We start from the raw sequence: 15,262 nt of genomic DNA on the forward strand, positions 1-15,262 counted from the left end.
TGTCTCTGTCTCACCATATCCCTGTCTCTCTCACTGTCTCTCTTTCTCTCCTTCTGTCTCTGAGTCTCTGTCTCTGCTGTCTCTGTGTCTCTCCCTGTCTCTCCCTCCGTCTGTCTCTGTTTCTCTGTCTCAGCATATCCTAGTCTCTCTCATTGTCTCTGTCTCTCCTTCTGTCTCTGTGACTCTGTCTCAGCATATCCCTGTCTCTCCCACTGCCTCTCTTTCTCTCCTTCTGTCTCTGTGTCTCTGTCTCTGCTGTCTCTATGTCTCTCTACATCTCCATGTGTCTTTTTGTCTGTCTTTCTCTGCTTCTCTGTCTCTGTGTCTCTGTCTCTGCATCTCTGTGTCTCTCCCTGTGGAATAAAGGGAGGAAGACAGGGAGGGAGGAAGGGAGGAAGGAATGAAGAAATGAAGGAAAGAAGGAATGAGGAAGGGAGGGAGAAAAGAAACAGGAGGAGAAAGATGGAGGGAGGGATGGAGGATGGAGGATGGAAGGGGGGAATAAGGACGGTTATTTCTCCAGCTCCTCAGCTCCTCCTCCTCCCCTCAGCGCGCGCCACCCCTCGTTTACGGTGCACCCCCACCTCAATCTGACCGGCGCTGCTGGGAACCCCTTCCCTGCGCCCTGGGGTCGGGGAAACACGGCCCCCTTTCTTTCCGCTGCAGGAGACCAGGGCCCGACTCCCAGGCGCCAACGCTGCGCGCCTCGAACGGGTGTCTCCCGGAAACCCGCAAAAGAGCTTCTGCCCCCCCACCCCCAAAAAAGTTTCACCTTCCCCGGGACCCTCCCCAGCTCCAAACGCGAAGGGCGAGTGGGGAAAATGAGGGCATTTTACAGGGTAAAAAAAAAAAAAGAAGAAGAAGAAGAAAAGAAAGGGAAAAAGAGAGGGGAAAAAACTCAACTTTACTTGGTTTCCAGGACTTGGAAAAGGAATTTCAGCTCACGGAGGCGAACCTCGGCTTCCACTGCAGGGTAACCCCGCCAGGAAAGCCGAAAACACCAAGTATATATATATAAAATGTTCTCCCCAGTAAATATCCTACACGCCGGGGTGTCAGCGCGGCGCTAAGCGGGGGACGGCGGCCTCAATCCGGGGTCTGCCGGGGTCTGGCGCGTGCAGAAATGACCCGGTCTGCACGAAGCGCTCCTCCTGGGGACCCGAGCTCCTTTCTGCTGGCGCTGCAGACCCGGGAGGCGGCCACGCGGATCCTCAGCGCTCGCGTCCAGGTTTGGGGACACCGGGAACCTTCTTCTCACTTCGGGGGGGTCCTTCGGACGCTTTCCATCTCACCCGCGCTCCCCGTGCTCCTCCATCCGGCTCCGAGGGGCCTCCGCCCGGGTCTCCATCCCTCCATCAAAACACGTGCAGCAGCCTCCAACTTCCCAAATCACGGGTCCCGGCGCGCCCCGGTCCCCTCTCCCTCTCCGCCTTCGGAAAGGTGGGGGGAGGGCGGTTCCTGGAAAGGTCCAGGCGCTGGGCTCTGCGCTCCTCCCCTGGAATAGACGATGCGGGGGGGGCGGGGGCGGGGGCCGCGGAACTGCTGGGACCTTCCTCTCTCCAGCCCCGCGAAGTCTTGGTCCACTTTGCTTTTGCGCCGCAGCCACGGAGGAAAGAGAAACGCGGGGACCGGTCTTGGGGGACGCTGGCGGTGCGCGCGCTCTCCCTGCCAAAAAAAACGAAACAAAACCGGGATCTTTACCTCTTCGCACCTCTGAGCGGACGCCAAACGGTGATGAAATGACAAGAAGCCCAATTGCCGGCCTTGGGGAGGGTGGGGGAGACACCGCCGTCCCTGTGTGCGTCCGCCGCAGGGCCGAGACACCCGTAATTGCTCTAGACAGGCGGCGCGCCGGGGGCTGGGCGAGGGCGGCGCGTCTAAATAGCGAGATTTCCAATGGAAAGGCGTAAATAACAGCGCTGGAGATCCACCCGCGCGCGAACGGGCCGCCTTCGTCCCTCCTCTACGCGGGGACAAGCGCTAACCCACCGGCTCCCGCGCCTCCAAAGCTTCCCGGAGTCCTCCCCGCGCAGATTCCTCCCCGCCGGACTCAGCCCTGGAAGAGCTCACGGCCTTTGTATCCAAATCTTTCGACCAGAAGAGCAAGGACAGGAACGCGGGAGGCGGAGGAGGCGGCCGCTGCGGCGGGAAAAAGAATTGCATCACCTACCGCGAAGTTTTGGAGACCGGACTGGCGCTCGCGGGAGCTGGGGACGTCGGATTCCAGCCTCCAGGACTTCACGGAGGGCACCGGCCACTGCACCGTGCATTTGTTCAAGGAGCACGTAGACAACGAGAAGGAGAAGCTCAAGGAATTTGGCACCGCGCGCGTGGTGGATGGTAAGCTCCTCCGCGCGCCCCGCGGCTTCCCCCAGATCCCCTTCCCGGGGTTCGGAGCCGCTTCGCCCCACGGAATCGGCTGGCGGGCGCGGCGCTACGCACATTTACAGCTCCCCGGGTCGGAGGAGAAGGCCCCGAGGCCAGGATTTTCCTAAGAAAGAAACGAAGGCAGGACTGGAGCCCGTTGGAAAAGCTGGGAGGTCTCCACGGTGGGAGGCCCGGGTGCAAGGAGGATGGCAGCTGGGGCCGCGGGCTGCCCGCCGCAGACTCGAACCGCCTCGCATCCTGGGCGCAGACACGGGGCTGGGGTGGATCCTGGCGGCCATGGGGCCTACTATGAACACAAACATATACGTATTTTTGAGGCAGCCTGTCGCCCAGGCTGGAGCGCAGTGGCACGATCTCGGCTCACGGCAACCTCCGCCTCCCGGGTTAAAGCGATTCTCCTGCCACAGCCTCCGGAGTAGCTGGGATCCCAGGCACCCACCACCACGCCCAGCTAGTTTTTCTGTGTTTTTAGTACAGACCGGGTTTTACCATGTTTGCCAGGCTGGCCTCGAACTCCTGACCTCAAGTGATCAGCCCGCCTCGCCTCGCAAAGTGTTAGGGTTCCAGGGTTGAGCTGCTCCCAGCACAGCCGAGGGGCTGGCGTCTATAAGGGTGTGGGTTTCTGTCTCAGTGTCCCTGTGTCTGTGGCCTGCATCTAACGTCACCCACGCGGAAAGAGGACCTCTGTGCCCACCCAGGACACCGGGTTAGACTCCAGGCTACATGGGGGAAACAGACAAAAAGGCCCCCATCTATCTGCCTCCTTCCCTTTCCTTTAAGGAACAATTTCTCCTTCTTCTCCTCCTTCTCCTTCTCCTTCTCCTTCTCCTTCTCCTTCTCCTTCTCCTTCTCCTTTCTCCTTTCTCCTTTCTCCTTTCTCCTTCTCCTTCTCTTCTTCTCCTTTCTTTTGTTCTTTCTTCTTTTTTTCTTTGATCCTTGAGGCTGGATCTCGGTGAAAGCTGCTGTCTAAATTAACACCAGTCTGGTGCCCGCAGGTGGCCGGGATCTGGATGGGGCGTGAGGGTGCCCCCGGGAAGCTGGTGGATTCGAGGCCCCGTCCTACTCCAGGCTCTCAGCGCGCAGTCGGGTTTCAGGCAGCCCGGCGGGCCCTGGGGGGGGCGGGGGAAGGGCTCCCCTCCAGCTGTTGTTCCAGAAACCTCCGTGGGAGATCTCCCCGTGGTGGAAACCGGGTTGGGAGAGGCCGTGTCTACCCCACATGCCCCTCCACAAACACACCCACTGGTCTCTGTAAACCTCAAGAAGGAAACGAGCGCAAAGTGTCAGGGTCACAACTGCAGCGGACCATTGAGAGCTATTATTTTTCATTACAGAGAGAGAGAGAGAGAGACAGAGAGAGAGAGAGAGAGAGAGAGAGAGAGAGAGAGAGAGAGAGAGAGAGAGAGGGAGAGGGAATCTAATCTCCGCTGATGGATTCTCAGAGGTTGGAGGGGAGGGTGAATTTCCCCCAAAGGTAATTTCTCCGAAGAGTTTGGGGCTACCTGCTCTGCTGGGGCCTACATTTCGAGTGCGGGTGGCAGAGTTTTGTGGGGGGATCGGTGGCCTCGCCGCCGTCCAGGGTGACCAGACTGGGTCCCCAGGCCTTGAGCTTGTGAACGCAGAACGCTGTTTATGAATTATAAATCAGTCGTCGGTCGCTGGGAGGCCACGTGGGCCGAGCCGGCCCGGCTTACTCAGCAGTTGCTGAGCTTCAGAGTTTTAGGGCCTGAGATCCATGTCAGACGTTTCGCTGGGTCCGGCGGCCCGTTCTGCGTGATTACTTTTTTTTTTTTTTTTAGACGGAGTATCGCTCTTGTTACCCAGGCTGGAGTGCAATGGCGCGATCTCGGCTCACCGCAACCTCCGCCTCCTGGGTTCAGGCAATTCTCCTGCCTCAGTCTCCCCAGTAGCTGGGATTACAGGCACGCGCCACCATGCCCAGCTGATTTTTTGTATTTTTAGTAGAGACGGGGTTTCACCGTGTTGACCGGGATGGTCTCGATCTCTTGACCTCATGATCTATCCGTCTCGGCTTCCCAAAGTGCTGGGATGACGGGCGTGAGCCAATTTCCTCCTCTGGCCTCTGTCTTCTTCCCCACATGGCACCACAGCGAAGTGTACTCCAGGTCTTTTGAAAGCGGAAAATAAGGATTCAGGGACCCAGGAGAGGACAGGCAGTGAGTGCCCCCCTCCCATTTCTCCTTGACTGGGCAGGGACAAGACCCCACCAGCTCATTGTCCCGTGCTGGAAGTAAATGGAGGTTGGAGAGTCGGGGGAGCAGTCACGGGCACCCACCCGTGGAATCCCGTGGCTTTTGCAAAGCCCGCAGGAGGGTGCTTGGAGCCTCCGAAGCCCAGTTTCCCAGCTGGCCTCCATCACTGGGGTTCATAAGAGAAATGAAGGAGGAAGCTCCAGGGCCAGCTCCAGGGAAAAGGATTCCGGGTGGGAAAGGAACGCCGTGTTCTTGGAAGCACGTGCGTTTTAGGGGGCCAAAGGGAATTTGAAGTCCACGCTGGAAAGAGGGGCCGGCGCTGAATTCCAGCTCGCGGGAGGCCCTGGGGTGGGTGATGGAAGGAAGACACAGAACGCGGCGCCGGCCTCTACCAGGTTCCCCTTGACGCAGGTGGGATTTGTGAGGTTTGCAAGTTTGTGGGTGACCGGGGGCCTCTGAGACTGTTTCAAGGCTCAACTTGCAAATGGCAACGTCTTACCCTTGACACCAGCCTGGGCCACGCGGGGCTCTTCCTCTGCGCCCAGCAGGCCCGGAGATGGGAACAGACGGGCGCCAGAGGAGCCGCTTTCACCAGCGCTGGGTCGATGAAGGGCATGGCAAGGCTCTGGATGTGTAACCTTAGGAAGAAAACGCTTTCTAGCTGGAAACACCCGACAGCGGACTTTTCATGCCCTTCCCTGTCCCGCAGCAAATAAAAGCAGATCACCTTTTTTTTTGTTTTGGCGGGGACGCAGGGCCATTTCTGGCACCCTGGTGGGGTGGGTGCGCGACCGACAGCACGTACCTGGGAAAGAGGGATTTCTTCGAACGGGGTTCGAGTCCCAGGTTGCGGCGGTGCGTTCCCCATGGGCGGTGGTGTTCAGCTGTTCTGGTGACAGTTTCCGTGAGGAGGGGGCTTTTCTAGCTCGGCCAGATCCCGGAGGGTCCCCGAACCCCGAAGCCCAGCTGCGCTGCAAAGGGGGATACCGTCTCTCCGCGGACCAAGAATCCGCAACCTGCCTGTCCAGTTCCCGGGCGCCCCGCCGGGGACCCCACAGTCGTCAACTGTTCCAAAAAAATAATAATAATTATTATAGTAATAATAATTTTCTTTAAAATAGGATTTGACACCCCAGTGTCCTTTAAAATAATAATAATTAAAAAAAGGTTAGGTTATGTCAACACACTAGAAGTGGATAATTGAGGAAACTATTTGGAGGAGAGGAGGTCAAGGAAACAAGGTTCTTATCCTAAAAAGCGGCTTTTGCCGCGTGGCAGGTACGCTGGCCCTGCGTAAAGGCGCATCGGGTTTTCGGGGTACCCCGTGTCCACCGCGGGACACTCCTGGCGCGGAAATACCCCCCCGCCACCCCGCGATGCGCGTCCGGTGCCAGGTCGTCTGCTCGCTGGAGCTTGGGGGGTGGGGGGTGGGCGCGCGCGCACTCGCGCTCGCGGAGGTGACCCCCGGGAGGGTTTGGAGAGGCGCCCCCCCACCTCAGCGCCGCACCCCCCGCCGCCACGCAGGGATTTACGAATGCAAAGACAAACGCGACGACGTGAAGTTGGAGGACGAGGACCCGCAGGCCAAGCTGAAGCAGAGGCGCAGCCGCACCAACTTCACGCTGGAGCAGCTCAATGAGCTGGAGCGGCTGTTCGACGAGACGAACTATCTCGACGCCTTCATGAGCTAGGAGCTCAGCCAGCGCCTGGGGCTCTGGGAGGCGCGCGTGCAGGCAGGAACCCCAGGGTTGGGGGGGACCCGCGGGGCGCACCGGCTGCGCCAACTGCGCCCTGGTCACCGCCAGGGGCCCTGCCCGGAGCGCGCGGAGCTGGGGCACGCGGGGCGCGTGGGGTGCGCGGCCTTGGGGAGACGCCTGCGGCCTGTGGGGTGGCATATCCCGGGGTTTGTCTGCGCGAAGATCCAACAAATACACGCATACGCACATATATGTATGTTGTGTTTCTGTATGCCTACGCATGTTTGCCTTGAGATTTGGGTATGTGTCTCTTGTATGTTTGTATATGTGTATATACATATATTTGTTTGCTTTTACATGTATGTTTATATATGTAAACGCATACACCGTAGTGATATATATATAAAGGCGTGTAAAATATCTATTTATATATATGAAGTCATACCACAGTTATATGTATATATATATATATATATATATATATAAAGGCATTTAAAAATATCTGTGTGTATATATAAAGGCATACAACATAGTTATATATACATAAAGGCATATAAAATATATATTTATATATAAAGGCATACAAAATAGTTATATATATATATAAAGGCATACAATGTGTATATTTATATATATAAAGGCATATGACATACGTATAAATAAACACGTATAAAAAATATATATATATATTGATATATAAAGGTATATGAGATAGTTTTATATATATATAAAGGCATATAAAATATACATATATTAATATATATAAAGGCACACATTTGTTTATATTTATTTGTAGATATATTTTTTATATATACATAAACACATATTATGTCTATTCATTTGTAGATATATTTATATATAAAGGAAAACGCATTCGTGTAGAGACATATATATATATAAAGGCCTATAAAATATTTATATTTATATATATAAAGGCAAACATATACATATACACATATATGTAAGGGCAAACAATGATATATATATTTGTTTATATATATTTGTATATATTTTTTATACAAACATGCATATTTGTATATACATTTCTTTGTGCAAATATGCATATTTGTACATGTATTTATTTGTATATATATCATATATATTTATTTAGAAAATATATATTTATATGTTTGCTTAGAAAATATATATTTATATATTTGTTTTGGAAAAATATATTTACATATTTGTTTTTGTAAATATATATTTGTTTCTATAAATGTTTATATATTTTGACCCGTGATTACTTTCGGTTTCCGTGGGGTCAGTCCATTCAAACACCGTTTTCCCTTGATTTTGCTTAGGACGTGAAGATAGATACAGTTAGGTTTTGAAGCAGAGTGTTTTACAAGCTCTTTCATTTAAAAACATGTATCAAGGCCCCTGATTCCGTTCTGTCTTCCCTTCCGACTGCATTTAGGGTCCTCAGGAATCCTACCAGGCTCCTCAGCGTGCTTAGGATCCAAATAAGAGGGGTGCAGTGTGACCCTAGGTGGTCAGAAATAGGGTCCTGTCTTTCCTCCATCTCCCTCCTCCCTTCCCCAGGACCCCTCCTCCCTCCTGCTCCCGGGAGCTGTGGGGAGAATGAAGGACACTTTTGGCATCTGGATGAGAGGAGACCATTAGGCCAGGCCTGGGGGTCTCCCAGAGGCACGTGCCAATCCACAGTGCCCATCTGAGCAGGCACGGGGTACCAGGAGCGTGGCATTCACTTAAATGTATAAATTTATTTCCTGGGGACCAGGAGCATGGGCATGTGGGGGAGGGGGAAGAGGCTTCCTCGGTTTTGCACACATTGAGTTAAATGTATGAGTTTATTTCCTGGGTGCTGGTGGGAGAGCAGGTTCCAAGCTCATCCCCCTGGCAGCTGAACTCCTCCTGGTTCTGCACAGGACAGAAGGGAGCCAGAGAGAGGGAGAGAGCGGGAGAGTGACAGGGTTGGGATCCCCGGGCCCGGGGGAACCCCTTGGAAAATAAATGAAATTAAGATTGCCCACTGGGGATGCATCCATTCAAAGCAAAGTGCTTAGCCAGAGATAGGGGGAGCGTTTTACAAGATCTTTCATTAAAATGCATATATATATAAAATGTATATGTATATACATGAAATTAAATACATATGTTTATACATATGTGTGTTACATGCAGGTGTTCCCAGAAGTTTCATTAAAATATATATATAAATTAAATTAAATATATATTGTTAATAAAAGATCTTGTAAAACAGTATATATATGTGTGTGTGTGTATGTATGTCTGTGTGTGTATATGTGTGTGTGTATATGTCTGTGTGTATATATGTGTATGTATATATATGGCTGTGGGTGTGTATATATTTGTCTCTGTGTGTGTATGTCTGTGTGTGTGTATATATGTCTGTGGGTATATGTATGTCTGTGTGTGTTTATATATGTCTGTGGGTATATATATGTCTGTGTGTCTGTATATGTGTGTCTGTGTGTGTGTATGTCTGTATGTGTGTGTATGTATGTCTGTGTGTGTGTCTATATGTGTCTATGTCTGTGTGTGTCTGTCTCTGTGTGTGTGTCTATATGTCTGGGTGCGTGTGTCTGTATGTATCTGTGTGTATATATATATGTCTGTGTGTGTCTGTGTTTCTGTGTGTCTATATGTCTGTCTGTGTGTATATATATGTCTGTATATATATATATGTCTGTGTGTATATATATATGTCTGTGTGTGTATATATCTGTGTGTGTGTATATATATGTTCGTGTGTGCATGTATATATATTTCTCTGTGTGTATATATGTCTGTGTGTGTTTATATGTCTGTGTGTGTCAGTGTGTATATATATGTCTCTGTTTGTATATATATGTGTGTCTGTGTGTGTATGTACATGTGTGTCTATATTTCCGTGTGTGTGTGTGTGTGTGTTTGTAACTCCTCATTCCTTTGCGTTTCTCTGGGGTACATTATTGTCAAGCACAAGTTTCCCTCCATGTTGCTTAGGGGATTAGGACACAGATGAGTTAGCTGCAGAGTCTCTTTTGAGATGTTTCATTTAAAAAATATGTTTTGGCCCCCGATTCCCTGGGTCCCTTGTGTCTTCCCCTGTGGCTGCCTTGAAAAGCCTTTCTCAGAATCCTGAGCGTGAAATAAAGACTTCCAGGTGCTGTCGTGTAGGTGACAGCTGTAGTCCCCCCACAAAAAACGCATCTGTCCAGGTCCGGGAGATCCTGGTCAGAATCTCTGTGGCCTCCAGGAGGGAAGGAAGCTTTCGTTACCTCCAGCCCTCTCCCAGAAGATGGATTGGACGGCCCCAGATAAGTTAATGAAAATATTAAAGTTTGGGTGATGGGGTGGGGGTTTGGGGGGGTGTCCCATGTATGTCACGTCCCGGTGTGTCTGTCTGCCTGGGACCTCTCGTACGTCCCCGGCTGTTGATGGACGGTTTCTATAAAAATAAATTACTCGTAATTTAATTCCACACTATTTCTTTCCGTAGTCTATTACCTTACAACTGTGGCACAAAATTGGTGACAGTGGGGTGTGTCTGCACCCCCCTTCCACCCCGTAAAATAAACACACTTCGGGGGGAGACAGCCCAGGGCTATCGATCCTGGAGGTCCAGGGAAATTTAACCCTGGTAAATAATCATAATAATAATAGTAACAGATATGGGAACGGAATGAAAGGCATCATTCTCCGTGGCCCGCAGGGAGAACTGTCCAGTCGTAAACGTTGGCCAGCAGGGTTCAGGTCCTCCTGGAAAAAATCAATTGGTTCAAACAGGGATATCACTCCCCCCCCAACCCACACAGTGGAAGGTGTCAAGGGTGGAAGGGACCGGGTCCAGGAGGGATATTTTATTTTATTTTTATTTATTTATGTTTTGGAGACGGAGTTTCGGTCTTGGCACGCTGGCTGGAATGCAATGGCGTGATCTCGGCTCACCACAACCTCCGCCTCCTGGGTCCAGGGAATTTTCCTGCCTCGGTCTCCCCAGTAGCTGGGATTACGGGCACGCGCCACTGTTCCCAGCTAATTTTGTGTATTTTTAGTAGAGACGGGTTTTCACCATGTTGGTTGAGCTGGTCTCGAACTCCTGACCTTGTGATCCACCCACCTCGGCCTCCGAAAGTGCTGGGATAACACACGTGAGCCATGGCACCTGCCCAGCACCTTTTTCATTTGCCTGCTTGCAATTTTTAAAAAGCGACAATAAGTAGTTACTTTACACAGGTGAAAACTACTTTTTTTTGTTTGTTTTTGAGACGGAGTTTTGCTCTTGTTACCCAGGCTGGAGTGCAATGGCGCGATGTCGGCTCACTGCAACCTCTGCCTCCTGAGTTCAGGCAATTCTCCTGCCTCAGTTCCCCCAGTAGCTGGGATCACAGCCACCGCCACCATGCCCGGCTAATTTTTTTTGTATTTTTAGTAGAGACGGGGTTTCACCAAGTTGGCCTGGATGGTCTCGATCTCTTGACCTCGTGATCCACCCGCCTCGGGCCTCCCAAAGCGCTGGGACGAGGAGGGATATTTTAGTCCCAGGGATCTCAGAGTACTTGGGTCCCCTCTCTGGGTACAGCGTGTCCCCCGCTCTCAGCCGATAGAGTTTCAATGGAGTGTGGGACTTCGCGGGTCGTCATTAACCTTTTATTTTTAGTGGTGGGTGTTGGTGGGCGGGGGGGTCTTTGGAAACTCATATCGCCCAGCTGTCAGCGTTGTAATGGAAAGTTATGAGAGCGCGGTGAGTGGCCAGCCCGTGATTTCATTACAAACAGCCACCTCCGGGTTTATGGCGCATGGCTAAATTAAATGTCATTATTTACTGTCTCTAATGGAAATCAAAAGGAAATCGCTTTACTGGTGTTTGTGGAAGGAATCCGTGACTGCCTCTTAATGAAGAAATAAGTCTCTAAAACAGTGTAACACACTTCGCTTTACCATATTCGGGCCTAATTGGACTTGATCCCGAATCACTCACTCCAGCCTTGATTTATGAGCATCTCGCCAAGCACCTAATTCATCACGTTTATTTTTCAGAATCATTATTTCCGCCCCCACACCCCGCCTCGCTTTTGGAAAGGGAGACGCAACCAGGATTTCCAGATTTCAGGAGGATTTTTTTTTAATGGCCTTCCTGGGGCTTCCTTGCCAAGCAGTGCAGGGGCAGTGTGCTTTGGGGTGTCAAGGCGGGCTTTGGAAACAGGGCAATGGTGGGTGAATTTCAATGTTATAGCCCAGGCTGGGGATTTTTTTTTTTTTTTGATGGGGGTGTCAGGAGGATTTGCTGGGCAAAAGGATAACGTTTTCATCCCGGCGGGAGTCACTTACGGACTGAAAATGTTATTCCGAAACCGCTGAGGGATGCTCCGTCCTGGGTTCGAGACCACGTTGTTTCGCCTCCAAACTCCCAGGGATTTCTGAGGTTCGATTTACAGGGGCGCCGGCCCTGGGCTCTGCACGGCCGGGGGCGATGGCTGCCGGTTTTTGCCCAGAACAGCTGGAACTGCTGGGACGCTCACCCGCCTTGGCTAAGGGTCCCCGTCTCTGCACAAACAATTTTTCTTGTGCACTGGAGTGTGGGTCTGCTTGCAGGTCGGGCTGCCACAGAAAACCTGTGAAACGGAATCCAGGGACTGACACTGCCAAGGGGGTGCTGTGGGGGGCGCCGGAGGGAGCCTAAGTTCCCCGCCTTTCCCAGCTGGTCAGCTTGGGGCAGAGGGGACTCTGAATTCCAAGCCTGTGGGAGGCCAGGGGGTGGAATCTGCACCCAAGTCTTGACATGAGGCCTGTGATTTTCCCCAGGCTCCTCGGGTGGGGCGGGGAATCCCCTGTTCTGCTGCACCCCACTTTGTCGAGGCTTCCCCCGAGACTCAGAAGGCGTAACAGGAGCACAACGCCCCTATTGCCACAGCCTGCTATTCCTGGGTGGGAACCTCTCCAGGATGTTCACGACTCCCATAATATGAATGGAGTCCCTTCAGCTCCCCAAGGCTTCCTAGGAGGCCATGGGGAAGGGAAACACGTTTTCTGGGCTCCAGGGACTCTTAAGCCATCGGCTCGCCCACTGCCTTGCTGGGTAAAGTGTGAAGGTCGAAAGCCGGGGTTTTTCTCAGGGTCTCCAGGCATCGGGAGTCCGGGTGCCCACCCAGAACGCTGCGAAGTTGCAGAGTGCATGTTTCATGTCTCAGAATACAACTTTCATTTTAAATTAATCGGTATTGACTCACACGTGTCAGTTACTTGGGGCAGAGAGTGTTTGAGGCCAGCCTCAGTGGCCCACGCCTGTCATCCCAGCACTTGGGAGGCTGAGGCCGGCAGATCAGTTGAGGTCCGGAGTTCGAGACCAGCCTGGCTAACATGGAGAAATCCCGACTACTCTAAAAATAGAAAAAAATAAAAATAAATCAATTAGCCGAGTGTGGTGTGGGGGGAGCGTCTGTGATCCCAGCTACTCGGTAGGCTGATGCAGGAGAATCGCTTGAACCCGGGAGGGAGAGTTTGCAGTGAGCGGAGATCGGCCATTGCACTCCAGCCTGGGCGACAGAGCGAGACTCTGTGTCAAAATAAAATAAACCATGAAAACAAAATTAAAACAAACAAACGTTAAAAAGAAAATCCCCATAAATTCCAGTTCTAGGTAGGCAGTTATGCATGGGTGGATACAGAGGGTCCATAAGGGGCTGACACCCCCATCCCCCGTCGGTTACCTCCGGGCTCCCAGAGGTGCAAAAGTGCTCCGTGCAGCCTGGCAGGGAGGGTGCTCCCTGTCCAGGCCCCGGGCTGAATCCTGACACCCTTGTGCAAACTCTGTCTGCCTTCCCACCGAGGTGTGGTTCCAGAATAGAAGAGCCAAGTGCAGGAAACAGGAGAATCAGATGCATAAAGGTGGGTGTCGGGGATTGGGGGTGGGACCCCGAAGCTGGTGGGGGGGTGGTGGTGGTGGTGGGGCCTTCCTGGGGGGACCCCCCCACACACTCACGCCTCTTCCTTTTCACCACAGGAGTCATCCTGGGCACCACCAACCACCTAGACGGCTGCCGAGTGGCACCCTACGTGAATATGGGAGCTTTGCGGATGCCTTTCCAACAGGTAGCTGGTTTTTCTTCCTCTGAAAAACCCCGGGGACCCGTTGCCTCCTCCTCTGCTGCCCGGCCCCCGCCCCCCACTGACTCCCAAATTCTAACACTCCCGGCTCCTCGGCTAGCCCTGCGGAGCGGGAGGCAGTGGCTTTTCCAAGGGAGCATTTAGAGGCGTCTTGGCACGTATTAAATCAGGCTAGACTGGGCGCGGTGGCTCCTGTCTGTCATCCCAGCACTTTGGGAGGCCGAGGCGGGTGGATCACCTGAGGTCGGGAGTTCGAGAGCAGCCTGACCCACACGGTGAATCCCCGTCTCTACTAAAAACACAGAAATTAGCCGGGCGTGGTGGTGTCACGCGCCTGTCATCGCACCTACTTGGGAGACTGAGGCAGGAGAATCGCTTGAACCTGCGGGGGGACGGAGGTTGCGGTGAGCTGATATGACACCAATTTACTCCAGCCTGGGGACACAGCAACACTCTGAGAAAAGAAAAAAAAAATAGATATATCACGCTGTAAACTCCAAGGGCCTCCTTTGGAAAGGTGAACATACACAAGCTTCAGCAGAAATCTTACAAAAATCAGAGTGGTGAGAAATCCCACCCCGCCAGGCATCGCCCCCCGCAACCCCACCTGGCTGTCTGCCTGGTTAAGAAATGTGGGATGCCTGGGCCTGAGGATCAGAGATGGGATAGAGCCTTGGGGACCTGGTGTTCTGGGGAGAGAGGATTGGGTAGCTGGCATCCCAGAAAGAGGCTTGGGGAGCTGGTGTTCCCGGGAGACAGGATTGGGGAGCTGGCATCCCAGAAAGAGGCTTGGGGAGCTGGTGTTCCCGGGAGACAGGATTGAGGAGCTGGTGTCCCAGAAAGAGGCTTGGTGACCTGGTGTTCCCGGGAGACAGGACTGGGGAGCTGGTGTCCCAGAAAGAGGATGGGGGAACTGGTGTTCCCGGGAGACAGGATTGGGGAGCTGGCTTTCCAGAAAGAGGCTTGGGGAGCTGGTGTTCCCGGGAGACAGGATTGGGGATCTGGTGTCCCAGAAAGAGGCTTGGGGAGCTGGTGTTCCCGGGGGACAGGATTGTGGAGCTGGTGTCCCAGAAAGAGTCCTGGGGAGCTGGTGTTCCTGGGATACAGGATTGGGGAGCTGGCATCCCCTCGTGAAACTCATGTCCCTTTCACTAATCCCTCAAGTGCCCGAAGGCCTGGGGCGTCTACCCGGCTCCTGCTGCCCCCCCACTTCCGTCCTGGGCTGTGCACCTCTGAGCTGGTAACACCCTGCTCAGCTCCCAGCCGACTTGGGATTGGGTGTGTGTGGCGGGGATTTGGGAACTGCGTGGAAGGGGGTGCAGGGTTTTGGGACAGTGCCCACTTGCGCCCTGGCTGGACGCAGCACGGCTGCCTTGGTTTCCAATTTGGGGGTCGAGACTGCAAGCCTGGGTGAAACGGGGCTGGGGGCACACAGCGGGGACGCGTGGTCTCCGTTCTTGACCGTTTTATTCCAAGGGGACAAGTCGGCGTTTTTTATTCGCGCGCTCGTTTGCCGAAGGGCGTCAGGTCCCAGACGTCTGGCCTCTGCCTCTGCTGGCTGAGGGTGGAGGGCCATGGGGTTGGCGCTGGGAGCTGCAGGTATAAAGCTGTAAATCGTAAATGAAAAATTCAGAAATGGAGCCCGAGCGGGAGCTCTCCAAGTCTCCACGGCTCAGGCCCGAAGAAGTGGGGTCCGCGTCCCTCCTGTTCTCCCCTCCTGGGCATGTGGCCTCCAGGCTGGGGACAGAGCCCACCTCTTGCACAGTCTCTGGGATGCAGGACCGGGTGAAATGAGGCCGCTGGAGCCTGCAGGCCTGCCTGGCTTTGCGCAATGGAGCCTTGGGGAGCTGGTGTCCCTGGGGGAGAGGCTTGGGGACCTGGTTTCCCTGGACC

General features: G+C 53.0%; 1 pseudogene; it reads left to right on the forward strand.

Moving 5' to 3' along the window:
- Positions 1–1,123: 1,123 nt before the first annotated feature.
- LOC144581265 (short stature homeobox protein-like) lies at positions 1,124–14,503 on the forward strand (annotated as a pseudogene).
- The last annotated feature ends 759 nt before the right edge of the window (positions 14,504–15,262 follow it).

The sequence above is a fragment of the Callithrix jacchus genome, chromosome Y (genome assembly GCF_049354715.1).
Source record: "Callithrix jacchus isolate 240 chromosome Y, calJac240_pri, whole genome shotgun sequence".
Taxonomy (NCBI): domain Eukaryota; kingdom Metazoa; phylum Chordata; class Mammalia; order Primates; family Cebidae; genus Callithrix; species Callithrix jacchus.